Here is a 17646-nt window from a genome sequence, read left to right as displayed (position 1 = left end):
CAACGAACAACCCTACCAACTGGTTGGTGAAGAAGCAAGCACCGAGCAGTCCAACCAACTGGTCGGTGGCAAAGTGAGCGCTAAGTAAAAGTTAGCGCCGAATAGTCCAACCAACTGGTCAGTGATGAAGTCCATGAACCTAGCAGTCCAACCAGTTGATCAGCAGAGAAGTCCAAGTGCCAGGTGGTGCATCCACCTAGACAATGATCCTCTTATCCTTCCTGACTGATCTAGTCCCTAAGCATAAAAAATAAGCTCGATGACCGAACCAGGCCCCTAAAAAACAAAGATGTAGAATGGGTAGTACATGATGTACAAATAAACATATGAACTCCTAGAGAAAATCAGCATTTGATGAAGTAACATATGGAGAGCAGTTGTAGATAAATATTATGTTTATTTTGGAGTTTGTTCATATTTTAAATATGAGTAACTTCCTTCTAGTTGGTTCTATATCGTGTCACCAGCCCTAACTAGCCCAAACTCTATAGCATGGAGTGGCCTGACACCCGTGTATGCAGTAATTGAGAGAGCATCGCCAAGGTGCCGCTGTTGACTATCCATAATGCACAGAGCATGGCTTGTACACATGTAGGAGCGAAGTTGAGGTTAGGGCCATTTTGGGATGTCGCGAGTAAGAACATGGCTGGTTGGCAAGTCAAGTGGAGAATATCTTTAAGATATTACACATGGAGAATGATTGGAGTATCTTAAAGATATTAAACTTGGAGAATAACCTAGAGAAATAATAATTGGAGAAATATGGCGAGGAGAAAGTTGTATTAAATGCATATATAGGAAGGGTACTTATCTTTAGACATAACATCTAGGTCGGTGGTGTATGACGTTATCTAGTTGGCGCCGACAAAATTACCCGGCCCTTGAGCTTTCCGGCCTGTCATCATGATGGTGGTCGTGGTTGTCAAAATGCTATTATTTGCAGCGATCATCATTGCAACACGGCACGGCTCGCTTGATGGCTCGGACAGCTCACTTAGTGGCTTGGGCTACGGCTCATGTTTGGTGGCTTAGGGTGGCTCACTTGGTGGCTCCTTCAGTGGCTAGGGTGGCTCACTGTCGAGTCTGGCTCATGGCTTGTAGATTGAATGTAGTGATGTGCAAGCAGACTTGTTGTCCTTGCATTGATGAAAAATGTACATACCAAGGGAAACTATCCCCCACGTAGATGCTTTGCATGCATAAACATGTGAAGCCTTAGTATCTTAGCTTGCATGTGGTGGCAACTAATCATTATGCATGTCTGATCCAATTGTAGGACTCCTGTGCATGTTTGATTGGGTTAGAGTAGCACTCCCATAGTCCCGTGTGGATGCAACATGGCATGTCGATGAAGCCTAGGAGTTGGCACCGGCCTCGGCGTGGTGTGGGCCCATGCACACCGCTAGCTCTACTAGCAGGTGGCTCCATTACATCATGAAATTCTCTTAGGTAGAGTAGGAGGCTAGCTTGACATCATGCAGGGAAGTGACCTTCACCGAATACCAAACTGGCGATATGCGAATGGCTTGAACGGCGTGACCTCGTCTAGATTCCTCTACTGATTCAAACTTGCCATCTGTTGGGCCGCCAATAGCCAATTAGGTTCAGTCACTATAGAGATAGCAGTGCTTAGACTTGGTGATGCATGCTGCTTAGAGATGCGCCATGGTTGTCGAAGGATGTTGACACGATCAGCCGAAGTTGCACGTGAAGGATGTTGATCTTGAGTTACACCATCTGGTTCGCCAGGGGATTAAGCGCACACCCCTACCTAGCGTGCCATTCGTCAACTAAAGATTCTCAGCAATCCACCGAGAGGGCTACGCACGATGGTAGATTGATTGGTAGAGGTGCGCATGATCATGTACTAGTTGGTAACAGAGACACAAGACACAAGATTTATATAGGTTAGCCCAACAATATAACATAAAACCCTATGTCCAACTAGGGGACCCATGCTGACTAGGGGACCCCTGCCCCTCCTTATGTATTATGGAGGGATAGGGTTACAAGAAAAGTATCCTAGTCGGTTACATGGTAAATATTTTATTTGGATTACAATATCTGATCAGATCTATCTCTATCTTTAAGATATCTTCTAGAAGCCTTGCGGTGTACGCCGACTAGTGCCGTGCGCCACAAGTCTTCAATCTTCTGGGCTGGACCTCCCCTAATGGTGTGGCCCATGTCCCTTGTTGTGGGTACCTAGGGTTATACCCCCACACTTCCCCTAGGGTGGCATACAACATGGCGCTCGCCACTTGTCGGCTTGAGGCCATCTCCGACATGCCGAAACCAAAGACCAATGAGTGGCTACATGAGGCGAGATAGCTTCTCCATGTTGTTCACAGAGTAGTAGGCCGAGAGTTCCACCTCCCAGCATTGCATTGCATTCTCTAGGCAATCCTAGCTGGCGACCACCATCAATGGGCGGAAGCGACAGCGACTCCTCCTACAGCAGCTCCGGCTATCCATGGACTAGGGGCATTGTTGATGGTTACTAAACACCCAATTTGACCATCAACATTCCACCCAAATCAAGGTAAAACAACATCACATGTGCCATATTATGTTTCTAATTCACCTAGTTCCACTTGTGCTTGGAAAATTTATTTGTATGCAGGAAAAATCACAAAAATGGACAAAAGATGTGTAGAGGAGGCAATGGGACATGGCAAGGGGCCATGGGCCCACATGCCATGTCAGTCGATGCCATGATGTGTCGCCCAATGGCCCCACGCCCCTTGCCAACATCATAGATCTGCTTGAAGCCCTCCTCACTGCTTCTCTATTGTTGATCCATGTCGGTTTGATCCAAGGGACGACGCTGAGCTACCACAGATCGTTGGGTCCACCATCATTCACTTGGGAGGCCTAAACTGACCTCCAAGCCACTATTTTGACCATGACAACTGACCTACCTACCATGCAACTATCTCCAAGGCCAACTATCATAGTTGGATGCCAAGGTAGTGGGATGGACTGGTCGGCCAACGCTACATGGCGTTGCCCGATGTCCAAGGCACCCTCCACCACCTGATCTTCGCCTATAAGTTACCCCATGCCCTCTACACAATAAAGGGGATGTGGTGCTCGGTGGAGATCATCACTAAAGTACCTCTCAAGCATTCCAAGTGTTCCAAGCTCTCAGAAGCTCTCCAGAGTACTAGCTTAGAAGTAGTTGCAAGCTAGTAGAGGAGCTTATGTCCTAGCTGATTTTGTGATATATGTGGCATCTAGATGAATTCAATTCCACTTAGATGGAAAGAAAGAAACATTTGCTTTTGCCTTCAGAAAACCTATCTTTTATAAGAAACAGGAATGGAAGAAGCAATCGAAGAAGAGAAGAACCAGAAAGCCAAAGCCAATCGAGGAGAAGGAAGGGCTTGGCAAGAATAATCCAAAGCCATGAGGGACATGGCACAAGAAGAAAGAAGCATCATCTACATCATCGTCTCCTAATCTTGTGAACATCCCTAAAGAAAACAAGGAGGAAGAATCATGTACAAGGAAGAAAAACCCCCACATAAGGAAGAACAGTCGTAACCGGTACTAGAAGGTACATTTTTACTACATTTCCATTACATTTAGTGTAGGATGCATTTGCATATTTCCCTTTTTAACTTTGCATTACATGTTAGGTTATTAGTTGCATTGCATGTTTACATTTTTAATAAAGGTACTTATGAAGTACTAGCATTCAGAATAAATTCATAATAATATATAAAAAAATCAATAAAAAATCTCATAATAAATAGGCTTAGTAATACATTATTGTAGTAGTAGTAATAAATAAGGAAAGATTCAAGAAGAGCCTCCTGAGAAGAAGATTCCAACCTCTACAAAAGGCAAGCTTGGGGGAGAGCCACTCCTGCTCAGGTATGAAGTTATCCACACCATTTATCTATATTAATTTTTGTATCAAAAAAATGCATGATATATACAATAATAATAGTAGCATAACAATGATATCAGAATAGGAATACAACTACGCTATTATAACCATTGTAGAGGAGAATCATTAAAGCTATCTTAAACACTATTGTAGAGGAGAACAAGAGCTTGCTGATGGTCACTAAACACCCAATTTGACCATCAACATTCCACCCAAATCAAGGTAAAACAACATCACATGTGTCATATTATGTTTATAATTCACCTAGTTCCACTTGTACTTGGAAAATTTATTTGTATGCATGAAAAATCACAAAAATGGACAAAAGATGTGCATAGGAGGCAATGGGATGTGGCAAGGGGCCATGGGCCCACATGCCACATGGGCCAATGCCATGTGGCGTCGCTCGATGGCCCCACCCCTGTTGCCACATCACTGATCCATGCGAAGCCCTCCTCACTGCTTCTCCAACATTGATCCATGTCGGTTTGATCTAAGGGATGACGTTGCACTGCCACGGATCACTAGGTCCACCATCATTCACATGGGAGGCCTAAACCAACCTCCAAACCACAATTTTGACCATGGCAACTGACCTACCTGCCATGCAACTACCTCCAAGAGCCAACCATCGTCGTGCATGGCAAGGCGGTGGGATGGGCAGTTGGCTGATGCCCCTTGGCATCGCCGGACACCCAAAGCACCCTCCACAAACTCATATTCACCTACAAGTACCCATATGTCCTCTACACACTATAAAAGGGGTTGTAGTGCTCAGTGGAGATCATCACTAAAGCAGCTCCCAAGCATTCCAAGTGTTCCAAGCTCTCAGAAGCTCTCTAGAGTAGTAGCTTAGAAGTAGCTGCTAGCTAGTAGTGATAGAGTAGAGCGGAGCTCGTCTCAGAGTCCAAAAGAGTCTTCTAGTCTGGTATAGCTCCTTTGTAATCTTTTTTAGTGTTTACTTTATTTAGTACTTTACTTTGTTAAGTATTTTATTCAGTAATATAGTTTTGCTTAGTTCAAATCATGTCTTGCTCTTGTATATCATTAGTGAGCTTAGGTGCTTGTTCTCTGGCATTTACATCATTATTATCTTAGTGTTTAGTTCATTCATTATTAGTACTTGTTCTACTGTCTAGTTAGGGTGTTTCGATCTTATTTCACTAGAGCTCGGATCAAAACAACGAGTTTATAGATTAAGCATGGTGCTTAGGCTGTATCTTGCTTATAGGTACTGCTAGATCCTCGAATAGATTGTGGTAGTTGGTAGGTGGTGATAGCCCTGTCCTCCCTCTGTATTCCACCGTGTTGGGTCTAGTTATTAAAACATAGGGCTCGTTGTGCTTTATGCCTGATTGAATTCAAGGCAAGTATGCCCCTCATACTAAGGATGTTCTCACTATCATTAATTTACTTTTGTTGCTTCAAGAATACATACTCTACTTCTTACACTCAGCTACACTATGCTTCTAGTTACCTCTATTTGTGTGATCAAAATCCTTTTTATCTTTTTTTGTCCATCATCCATACTACCCTCATCACCCCCTGTGTTGCTTGACATACTTACTTAGTCTACCTAACCACAGTTCCCAACATGTCCTACTACTTTCCTTTGGAAAAATATAAATTCGACACTTGGTTCTCACCAAGCAAGTGCTACATGATAGTTCTATGCGCTTGCAGAATCCCCTTTCCTATATACACACATACGAACCATCAACAAGCATTTCTAGCACCATTGCCGAGGAAGGCAACTGGTGCATGTTACTAATTTGTCGTTAGGTTCTCCTAGCTTGATCTCTGTCTTAGCAACCTTCTTTTTCATTTTGTTTTTAGTTACCTTCTTTTCTTCCTAGCACGGTCATGGCCAATAGGACCATCCATGAGTTTTCTACCCCCTTGACTGCTAATGTAGCCACTAGCCCTAATGTCATCAATGTTGACACTCACTTCAAGCTTAAGCCCGCATTGATGATGATGGTGCAATCTAGTCCTTTCTATGGTAAATCCCACACAGATGATAATGAACATCTCCAACACTTCTTAGAGATCTGTAGTACTTTTACCATTGAGGGAGTGACCCAAGAGGCCATATGTCTTTGTGTTTTCCCCTTCTCCTTGTTGGGAAAAGCAAAACAATGGTTCTACTCGAACCGCAATGCTATAGATTCATGGGATAAGTGTTCCAATGCTTTCCTAGTTAAGTTCTTTCCAATGGGTAAGACCAATGCTCATTGCAACAAAATCTATAGCTTTCAACAACAAGCTGATGAATTGATTCCCAAAGCCTAGGAACAAATGCAAGAGTATGTCACCGCATGCCCACACCTTGGTATGGAAGACTGGCTATTGATCTAGAACTTCTACCATGGCTTAGTTCCATTGGATAGGAACCATTTAGATGCTGCCAGCTGGAGGAGCATTCTTTTCACTTAATGTCATAGATGCCAAGGCATTAATCGAGAAGATGGTTTCCAACCAAGGATGGATCAATGAACGACTACAACCCCATAAAAGAGGTATGCATTATCTTAAAGAAGCTAACATGCTTGTGCCCAAGGTAGATATGCTCATAAAGAGCCTACAAAATTGTGAGAAAATGAGTGCCCAAGAAACTGTACAAGCCATGGACACCCATATGACTTGTGAAGTTTGTGGAGAGACCTGGACATTTAGGCATCTTCTGCCTTGAGACCCATGAAGATCTCAACTTTGTCAACAATGACAATAGTTTTCGTCCTCAAAATCAAGGATGGAATCAGCACTCTAGCAACCAAGGAGGTAATAATTACAATAATTATTCATAACATCCAAGTAATCAAGGTAATGATTATCCTTTCCTTAAGGATCTTGTCTATAGTCAAGGTGGAATGACTGATAGTATAAATAAGAAACTCCATGCTAATGACAAGATGTTGGAAAACATAAATGCTAAATTGGATGATTTTTCTTCCACTATAAAGAATGAACTTAACTTCAATAAGTTGCCTAGAAACCCAATTTGCACAATTAGTAGCTACTATCCCATCTTTTAAGAAAGGAAGAATTGCTAGCAAGCCTAAAGAATTCATGGAGACCGCCAACCTCATCACATCAAGGTATGATTTTGGTTTAGATGGTTGGGGTGTTCCTATTAAGAAAGGTGATATGAAAGTCTTGTTATTACTTGCTCAATTGGTCCTCATACTTTTGAAAATGCAATTTATGATCTTGGATCTAGTGTCAACATAATGTCTAAGGAAACTTATGAAAATTTGTTTTACACTGAAATTAGCTCCAACTTCTGTCTATTTGCAACTAACTGATAAGTTAGTACGCCATGTGGAAGGAATAGCGATTGACCTTCATCACATGCTAAATGATAGGGATGCACCCCTCATCCTTGGTTGTCCTTTCCTCAATACTGCTAATGCTTGTATATGTGGCATATAGAATGAATTCAATTCCACTTAGATGGAAAGAAAGAAACATTTGCTTTTGCCTTCAGAAAACCTATCTTTTATAAGAAATAGGAACGAAAGAAGCAACCTGAAGAAGAGAAGAACCAGAAAGCCAAAGCCAATCGAGGAGAAGGAAGAGCCTGGCAAGAATAATCCAAAGCCACAAGGGACATGGCAGCAAGAAGAAAGAAGCATCATCTACATCATCGTCGTCTGAACCTATGAACATCCCTGAATAAAACAAGGAGGAAGAATTCATGTACAAGGAAGAAAACCCCCACGTAAGGAAGAATAGTCAGTAACCTGGTACTAGAAGGTACATTTTTACTACATTTCCATTGCATTTAGTATAGGATGCATTTGCATATTTCCCTTTTTAACTTTGCATTACATGTTAGGTTATTAGTTGCATTGCATGTTTACATTTTTAATAAAGGTACTTATGAAGTACTAGCATTTAGAATAAATTCATAATAATATATAAAAAAGCAATAAAAAAATCTCATAATAAATACGGCATAGTAATAAATTATCATAGTAGTAGTAATAAATAAGGAAAGATTCAAGAAGAGCCTCTCGAGAAGAAGATTCCAACCTCCGCAAAAGGCAAGCTTGGGGCAGAACCGCTCCTACTCAGGTATGAAGTTATCCACAACATTTATCTGTATTAATTCTTTGTATCGAAAAAATGGATGATATATACAATAATAATAGTAGCATAACAATGATAACATAATAGGAATACAACTATGCTATTATAACCATTGTAGAGGAGAATCATTAAAGCTACCTTAAACACTATTGCTTTGAAAATTGATGTTCAAATACCATTTGGAAATGATGAATAATTGCTCTGTGATACTTTGCAAAGGCTTATTATACAACCCATTACTTCTCAAGTTTTGAGCATGCAAAATTATAGTTCATCTTATGTTGACTACTTTTGTGGGTTGCAAATGCAAGAACCAAGTATAGGCTTTTGTGAGATATGTTGTGGCAAAGATTAGAGTATTTTTTTAACATGTCTGAGGAATAGTTGAGACAACCTAGAGTTTGATCTTACAAAAAGATAAAAACCCTTGCTAGAAGTTCCTCAGTGGTGAAAAAATTCCTACCAGAGCCAAATACATGTTTTTTTCCAATATGATGAGCCTTCACAAAAAGCTGCTTATTTGTTTTGAGCTTTGTCCAAGCCTTGTTGATCTAGTAGAGAAGCTTGTCATACTTTTGATCAAGATCACATACACTCCAAATATATATGCTACTTCTACACTGAAAGTATGTAACCACCATTCCATATTTATGCACCCCTTGCTCCATAAGAGACATATGTTAATAGCCCCTCTAGCTATCTATCATTAGAAAGAGAGGCATGGGCTACCAAAAGAGAGAGAGAGAGAAGAGCAAGAGCTCTATAGTTCAAAGAGAGAGAGAGAGAGAATAAGGTAGCCATGCCCTCTGAAAAAGGAAGCTAGAGGAAGGGAAGTTCTCAAAAGGAGTACCACTTCCACCAAATACCACACACTTGCACATCTTGATCATTTTGTATGACTTGTTGCTCCTTGTGATCCAAGTGTTTGACTAAGCAATAAATTCAATTCAAGTGAGCCTTGCTTTTTACCCCCTACCTATGAACTCCACATAAGCCATAGAGTAGGAAAAAGGCTAAGATCTTTTGTCCTTGGAAAGGATTTAAAAACCATTGAGTGGCTGAGTGTACCATTTGAGGAACTTAGGTAAACTTTGCTTTCAAAAATCTTGAAAACCTCCTAGGATGTCTTAGCTAAACCAAAGCAGGGAAGAAAGTTTCTATCTATGCTACGCTAATCTTACAACTGTCTATGTCAAGGTGAAAGCTCAAAGCCCCATATGGCTAAGACTGACTGGTGAATTTCTAACACTAATGTGCTGAACTCAAGAGATAGTATTGGTTTGTATATGAGTTTTTGTAGGGCATTACATTGAAGCAATTGCTGATCCAACATGCTAGACCTGCATCTTTGCTCAGGATGAGCAAAGGGGTAGCTTGGGAGAGCTTGTTGATGGTCACTAAACACCCTAATTTGACCATCAGCATTCCACCCAAATCAAGGTAAAACAACATCACAAGTGCCATATTAAGTTCATAATTCACCTAGTTCCTCCTATACTTGGAAAATTTATTTGTATGCTAGGACAAATCACAAAAATTCACCTAGTGGTCAGTGGCAAGGGGCCATGGGCCCACATGCCATGTCGGCTGATGCTATGTGGCGTCGCCCGATGGCCCCACCCCCTTGCCACATCACTGATCCATGTGAAGCCCTCCTCACTACTTCTCCAATGTTGATCCATGTTGGTTTGATCCAAGGGACAATGTTGAGCTGCCATGGATTGCTGGGTCCACCAGTCATTCACATGGGAGGCCTAAACTGACCTCCAATCTGCCATTCTGACCATGACAACTGACCTACCTACCATGCAACCACCTACAAGGGCCAACCATCATCGTTGGATTGCAAGGCAGTGGGATGGACGGTCGGCCGACTGCCCCTTGGCATCGCCTGATGACCAAAGCACCCTCGACCTGCCTCATTTTCGCCTACAAGTACCCCCCATGCCCTCTACACACTATAAAAGGGTCTATGGTGCTCAGGTGGAGATCATCACTAAAGCAGCTCTCAAGCATTCCAAGTGTTCCAAGCTCTCAGAAGCTCTCCAAAGTAGTAGCTTAGAAGTAGTAGCTAGCTAGTAGTGATAGAGTAGAGCAGAGCTCGCCTCAGAGTCCTGAAAGAGTCTTCTGGTCTGGATAGCTCCTTTTTAATCTTTCTTTTAGCAGTTTACTTTATTTAGTACTTTAGTTTGTTAAGTACTTTATTCAGTAATATAGCTTTGCATAGTTCAAGTCCTGTATTGCTCTTGTATATCATTAGTGAGCTTAGGTGCTTGTTCTCTGCCATTTGCATCATTATTATCTTAGTGTTTAGTTTCGTTCATCAGTTAGTACTTGTTCTACCATCTGGTTAGGGTATTTTGATCTTATTTCACTAGAGATCGGATCAAAACAATGAGTTTATAGATTAAGCATGGTGGTTATGCCTATATCTTGCTTGTAGGTACTGCTAGATCCTCGGATAGATTGTGGTAGTTGGCAAGGTGGTGATAGCCCTGTCCTCCCTCTGTATTCCACCATGTTGGGTCTAGTTATTAAAATGTAGGGCTCATTGTGCTTTGTGCCTAATTGAATTTAGGGCAAGTACACCCCTCATATTAAGGACTGTTCTGACTATCATTAATTTACTTTTATTGCTTCAAGATTACATAATCTACTTCTTACACTCAGCTACACTATGCTTCTAGTTACCTCTGTCTCTGTGATCAAAATCCTTTTTTATCTTTTTTGTCCATCATCCATACTACCCTCATCACCCCCATGTTGCTGGACATACTTAGTCTACCTAACCATAGTTCCGATCATGTCCTCTCCCCTTCCTTTAGAAAAATATAAATTCAACACTTGGTTCTCACCAAGTGATGTGCTACATGTAGTTCCGTGCGCTTGTGGAATCCCCTTTCCTATAACACACATATGAACCATCAATAGGCGCCAAGCCCCGACAGGAGTGAAGGCATGAGCTTTCCCCTCAGCAGTCCCCCTGCGTACTACCATGACATCTGTGACACCATCGAGGCTAGGTGCCACGCTCAAGCATAGTCCCACACTCCAAGGCGGAGGGGTGAGGGCACAACCATGGATTGCTTTGGCCCCTAGGCGTTTGGGGTGGTGATCTAGGTGACCCCCTACCCTAGGTGGTTTTGGCCACCAACATACATCTCCAAGTATGATGGTGAGACCACCCCAAACCATTGGCTCAAGGACTACCACCTTGCTAGGAGGGCTGGGGGGTCGAACAATGACTTCGTCATCTAATACCTTCCCTACTCATGTCTAGCTTGACTAGGGCATGGCTCGAGTAGCTCGAGCCCAAAAGCATTCGTTGCTGGGTTGACCTCTGCTCCATCTTCATTGGCCACATCCACAATACGTACACTTGTCTTGAGAACTCATGGGACCTCTACAACTATAGGCAGAGGGACAATGAGACCATCCGGGAGTATATCTAGCGCTTCTCCAAGAAGTGCAACGAGCTCCCCAACATCACCAACCCTGACATGATCAACGCCTTCATCTGTGGCTGTGACCTATGAGGCGCTCATCCATGCCCTTGGTTGAAAGACCTCATGTACGATGCGGGAGCTCCTGGACATTGCCACCCAGTACAACCATCGGTGAGGAGGCCATCTAGGCAAACTTCAACGGCAAGGCCAAAGACACTAACCACCTCAGTGGTGGGGACAACGGTCACAATGTCACTTCATCCTAGCATTGCCATGACAAGAGGAATAAGGACCCAAAGCATCATGGGGAGGAGATGGTGGCCGTGGCTGACCACGCCGCTAGGCTTTAGCCTCACAGGTGCGGTGCATGCCTCGAGCACTTTGAGAAGGTGCTTGAGGCCCCATGCCCATTTCATGGGGGCAGGTGAAGCATCCCCTCAAAGACTGTGCCACCATCAGAGGCTACATTGGTGGCACTCTCGGTCAACAAGGCAAGGCCCAGAAGCTAGCCCTAAAGGCTGGTGACCCAATGGATGCCACCCTGGAGGATGACGCCAAGTTCCCTAAGGCCGATTGCTGCCTCATGATCTTTCGGGGATCCTAGGCATATGAGTCCCACCGATAGCATTGCATCACCGAGCAGGAGGTGAACTGCCATTCACACCCTCGCCACCCTAACATGGCTCTGATGGTCCCTAGATGGCCATCACCTTTGACCAAGGGGATCACCCCGATCATGTTCCTCACCTAGGATGCTACCCACTCATGGTTAGCTCAATCATGGGCACAACGTGCCTCATGAAGATGCTGATGGATGGGGGCAGTGGCCTCAATGTACTCTATGCTAGCACCCTAGATAGGATGGGCATCCCACGAAGTAGCCTGCACCCCTAGCAAGGCACCATTCTATGTGATAGTCCTAGGGAAGGAAGTAGTGCCCCTCAGGCCCATCCCACTCAACATCACCTTCGGCTAGCCAGACAACTTCCGTAATGAGCCACTTAGCTTCGAGGTGGTCAACTTCCCTGGTGTCTACCATGGTCTCTAGGGCCGACTTGTGCTTTGCCAAGTTCATGGCTGTCTCCAACTACACCTACTTGAAGCTGAAAGATGCCCAGCCCCAAGGGAGTCCTCACCATCGAGGGTAGCTTCAAACAAGCCTACTACTACTGAGCAAGACTACATCAGCTCAAGCTGGCCACACTAATCACCCTATGTGATCCTAATGGCCCTGACCTGCAACATACAAAGGGTACCAATGAAGGAAACAGCCAAGGCAGCGATGACACTCAACTAACTGAGCATCAGTGAGGTGCCCAAAGTTCCTAGTGCCAGCGATGGCTTGGCTAGCCCCTCCATCTAGGTGCTTAGCCCCCTATAAGGGGTTGACCTGATCGAGGTGAATTCTAACCTTTTGCCATGAGGGAAGGCCACTACCTGAGCCATCTACCTAAAAGTGGTGCCTCCTGAGCCAGTACCCGCTTGCCTGACCTCCTTCACCGACCTACCTCTCCAACAACAAAAACCAAGATAAGTCCCATCCTCCTAGCCTTCTTACTTCGCTTGTCTTTGCTGCTATCTCCTTTATCTAGAGCAACCCCTATAGTAGCTCATCCCTATTAAAGGATTGACTAAGGTAACCACCTGTTGCCCTCTTTGAAGGAGAACTGCACCGGAAGGCCCCTAAGCAAGGCAAGGATGGGACAGACAAAATAGGTGGACCTAGCGAGAGATCAGCAGAAGCTGCTAATGGAATGGCCCTGATCAGTCGTGTGACTAGCTATGTCCTCTTCCCCCTCTCTTGTGTCCATTTTGTTCTTTTGTAGCTATCTTGCTATTTCATGATCCTTCATCGGATCACACCCCTAGCCACATGATGGTATGAGGCCCCTAGAAGGGGCATCGCTGAGGGTTCTAAGGCTAGCCCACTGGGTTTGAAGGCTGTGTAAAGCATCCAAAGGTGTGAGGGACATTCAAGGTCGGGCACCAGAGGCCTTAGCTAGGGCACTCAGAAGCGAAACCGGTCGATGTTCAAATGATGTTCGAGTATCAACCTCGAGCTACTCGTGGTGACCCAACAAGGGAGGTCGCGAGCCCCCAAGCACTGATAGACGAGCTCGGGAACTATACGAGTGATTCCTGTCAGGAAGCCAAGAATCTCACCGAATGGGGGACATGACCATGGCACAAAATGATTGTAAACTTGGGGTTCTCACAGATTTACCTGCTAGTAGCATGGGCATGGCAATCATGGCCACCGACGCTATTGTCATAGCAGCCCATCCCCATGAGGGAAACAACTAGCTCTGAGCTATGAGATCGCCTAAACATAAGAAGGCACCAAGGCCCCATTACGGCCTCACGGGCTATGCTGGCTCCCCAGATAGAGCAACCTGACCCCTGATTAATGGGCGCTTGAGCAACGTGCCCCTAAAACCAACCAACTCCCTAGAGTTGGATCAGGAGCCGCTGAGCCATGGGCCCAACAAGGGCCCCTTGCTTGAGCTTGGTGCGCTCCCCATGCCCTGACCTATGACTGTAGAAGGTCGGCCCAAGAAGGTTAGCCCTGAGAGGATCAGGGCCTGCTACCAAAGCCCCAAGAAGGGCGTGGCACACTAGGTGATGTGGTGGCCCTAAGCCAGAGCCTAGATGCTCTTGATCACTTGACCCACTGATAGGCTCTGACCAAAAAGAAGGGTGCCCCTAGGCCTAAAGTTAGTAACTCCTAGTTGAATTCACTGAGCCCTCGCTCAAGCCACAAGACCTACATGACATAGGATCATATGAGGGTTTAGGACCACTACCGCCTAGCATTGATAGCCGAGCGCCCCCATCACACTAGGGAAAGAGCCCCACGGAGGGCGTCGCACTCTCATCAGTGAAAGCCATCCCCACAGTGGCTACTTCAATCACCAGAAGATCAAATTCATCCCTTCATCGCCATCATGAATAAGTGAGGCCATGAAGGGCTCGAGGGATCCTAATGAGATCCTAACATATGGGTATGTTAAGCCTTGGGATCTATGGTTCCCAACTGATGAGGCCCCTCGGCCAACCCCTCCTAGGATCATCTGGGGGCTTGGGAGCTATACCCATCGAGTATGCTCGTGTGCACCCTTCAGACTAAGGAACCTACCTGAGCCCAAGCACACCAAGGCCCCTGCTCTGGGCTTAGGGGGGCTCACTCAAGTCTTAGGCTCTCGATTGATGGGAACCTAAGCCCACTCCTCAGCTCCTACCCGACCTATGATGCCAAACAAGGCCCAGGCACAAGAAGACATGCCCTAAGCCATTGAGGCTCGAGGGTGTCGATGGTCACAAACACCCATTTTGACCATCAACATTCCACCCAAAAGAATGACAAAGTAAGGTAAATCATCATCACATATGTAGAATTTTTTGTAAATTTCACCTAGTTCCACTTGTGCTTGTAAAATTATTTGTGTGTAGGAAATATATTAAAATTTGGAAAAGGTGACAAATATGGACACATGGAAGCAAGTGGATGTGGCAGGAGGCCTTGGGCCCACTTGGGCCTGCCGCCCAGCCCACTTGGGCGCCTCTTGGTCCCCCAAGTGCCACCTTGGCACTTGCCACATCACCGATCCATGGGAGTTACTACACAAGCTCTCCCATGCGTTGATCTAAGTTGGTTTAAACTGATGGCGAAGATGAAGTTGATGTGGATCCCCTGGCCCACCATCATAGACTTGGGAGGCTCCAACCGCCTTCCAAATAGACCTACCGTCCAAATTTTACCATGTGCTATCCAAGTAACCGCCATTGGGAGCCAACCAGCACCCTTGGATGCAAAGGTGGTCCATCCAAGGGCTGGCCAGCACCCCTATGCCACCGCTCGGTGCCCCCCTATGGCCACCAACCTCCCTGCTACCTTCAACTACCCCCATGGCTGACTTCACTATAAATATAGGGTGTGGAGCTTAGTGGAAAGGGGCCTGATTCATTTCCAAGCTCTCCAAGCTTCTCTTAGCTTTCTAGCTTAGCATTAGCTATAGAGTAGTAGTCTAGTAGTGGAGTAGAGCAAGAGCGGAGCTTTTCTTGGAGTCCAGAAGAGTCTTCTAGGTCTGGTATAGCTCCTTTCTAATTCTTTCATTTCAGCATTTACTTTATTTAGTATTTATTTTAAGTACTTATTCTAGTATTATTGCTTTGCTTTACTTAAGTACTTAGCCATTAGTGTTCATCATTAGTGAGCTTAGGTGCTTATTGTTTGGCATTAGTAGCATAGGTTATCTCTTAGTTAGTAGCTATTCAATAGTATTGGTTCCACCATCTGGTTAGGGTGCTTTGATCTCATTTCATCAAAGCTTGGATTGAAGTAGTAAGCCTATAGATTAAGCGTGGTGCTTAGGCTATAGATTACCTATGGATATGGCTAGGCCTCCGGATAGATTGTGGTAGGTGGCAAGTTGTGACAGTCTTGTCCATCCTCTGTATTCTACCATGATATGTCTAGTTATTAAATCATAGGGCTCGTGGTAGACCTTGTCCATTTAACTCTCCTAGTTGGTACGTGCCCGTGCCCCAAAGTACTATAGCATTTCTCCTAGTCATTTGTTTACCTTAGTTACTAGAAAGATAAATCGCTCGCTCTCCCACCTAGCTATCTCTAGTGTAGCTTGTATTTAGTAGTTAGTTTGGGTAGTTCACATTCACCCTTCACTATCGCTCACCTATCTAGGATCAACTTAGGCCTTCCTTAGTAACCTCTAGCCCAAAGATAAATTCTAGCCTTCCACCTTCCTATGGGATAAATATAAATTCAACACTCGGTACTCATCGAGTGAAGTGCTACGCGATAGTTCTATGCGCTTGTGGAATCCTCTAATAGTCATTAAGAAATATCACTAAGCATTTCTAGCGCTGTTGCTGGGGAAGGCAACTGGCATCGATTTTTTTGGCTAGCCTACCTAGGGGTTTTAGTTATCCTAAGTAGTTTACCTTTTTTCATCATATCCTATCACTACCCTACACGATCATGGGCCACTAGACCTAATGTTATCAATGGGGACGCTAACTTTGAGCTTAAGCCAGTTTAATTACAATGGTTCATGCTAGACTATTTTGTGGGAAAGCCCACAAGGATGCAAATGTTCACCTCCAACATTTCTTGTAGATTTGTAGCACCTTTACCATTAAGGGAGTGAGCCAAGAGTCTATACATTGTCGCCTTTTCCCCTTCTTTTTGTTAGGAAAGGCTAATCAATGGTTTTACTCTAACTGCAATGCTGTAGATACCTAGGACAAGTGTTCCAACGCTTTCCTAGTCAAGTTTTTCCATATGGGGAAGACTAATGCTCTTCACAATAAGATCTCTAGTTTTCAACAACTAGCAGATGAGTTGATTCCCGAAGCTTGGGAATGAATGCAAGAGTACATCTCTACATGCCCACACCATGGCATGTGGTCAAGTTTTACAAGGTCATGTGGAGTAATCAGGGTAGTGAGAGCGATGCAATGTGGGAACGGGAAGATTATTTGAAGGATGTCTACCCTACCTTTTATTCAAAATGGTACGCTTTTCAAATTTCGGGATAAGATTTTTATAAGGGGGCAGGGCTATAACACCCTAGATGTTAGGCTTGCATAATTGCACTTGCATTTGCATGAGTATAAGCATCATTCTTTCATATATGAGCATTTACATGTGAAACATACAATTCAAACATGAAACATTGCTTTGAAACATGTGAAACATGCCTTGTTATTCTATGTTTCCAATATGTGTATGCTTATGATCATTTGTGATTAAGTGTAAGTGGTTGATGTTTGGTCACTAAAACACCTTAACTATGCTTAGGATGCAATTTGGAACAATGTTCATGTTGATGACATTGCATAATTAAGCTCCTAGATCTGTGTTTGACTAGGATTTTTGACTAGGATTCTCTCTAGAACACTTTTGTTTGACCTATTAAAAAGTCTAGCTTAGATTGTTTGCATGGCCTGTGCACCCTTAAGCAAAGTTTTAGAAAATTTTATGAGGAACAAAAGTTGTTTAATGACATTGAGCTAGAAATGTGCACCACATGCTCAAAAGTGGCCCACAAGTCTGATTTGGGGGCTATTTTGGACTTAGTCATTTTGGCCAAGTGTTGGAGCCGTTCCAGTTTCCTTTTACTCCTCTTTGGAGCTTTGTCATTTGAAAACCAAGCCAAAACAGTTTAGGCTCTTTTAACCAAAGTTGTAGTA

At 44.1% G+C, this 17646-nt stretch overlaps 2 non-coding genes across 2 annotated transcripts; both read right to left on the bottom strand.

Annotated features, from left to right (window-relative positions):
* Nucleotides 1-6122: 6122 nt before the first annotated feature.
* On the bottom strand, nucleotides 6123-6231 carry LOC136541025 (small nucleolar RNA R71). Its single transcript, XR_010780137.1, has one exon. It is a non-coding gene; the product is annotated as a small nucleolar RNA R71 (small nucleolar RNA).
* A 10517-nt stretch (nucleotides 6232-16748) lies between these two features.
* Nucleotides 16749-16857, bottom strand: LOC136540973 (small nucleolar RNA R71). The gene has a single exon (XR_010780090.1). It is a non-coding gene; the product is annotated as a small nucleolar RNA R71 (small nucleolar RNA).
* Nucleotides 16858-17646: the final 789 nt, after the last annotated feature.

This window comes from Miscanthus floridulus, chromosome 2, assembly GCF_019320115.1.
Source record: "Miscanthus floridulus cultivar M001 chromosome 2, ASM1932011v1, whole genome shotgun sequence".
Taxonomy (NCBI): Eukaryota; Viridiplantae; Streptophyta; class Magnoliopsida; order Poales; family Poaceae; genus Miscanthus; species Miscanthus floridulus.
The sequence above is the reverse complement of the archived record's forward strand: the minus strand, read 5'-3'. Positions and strand labels throughout refer to the sequence as shown.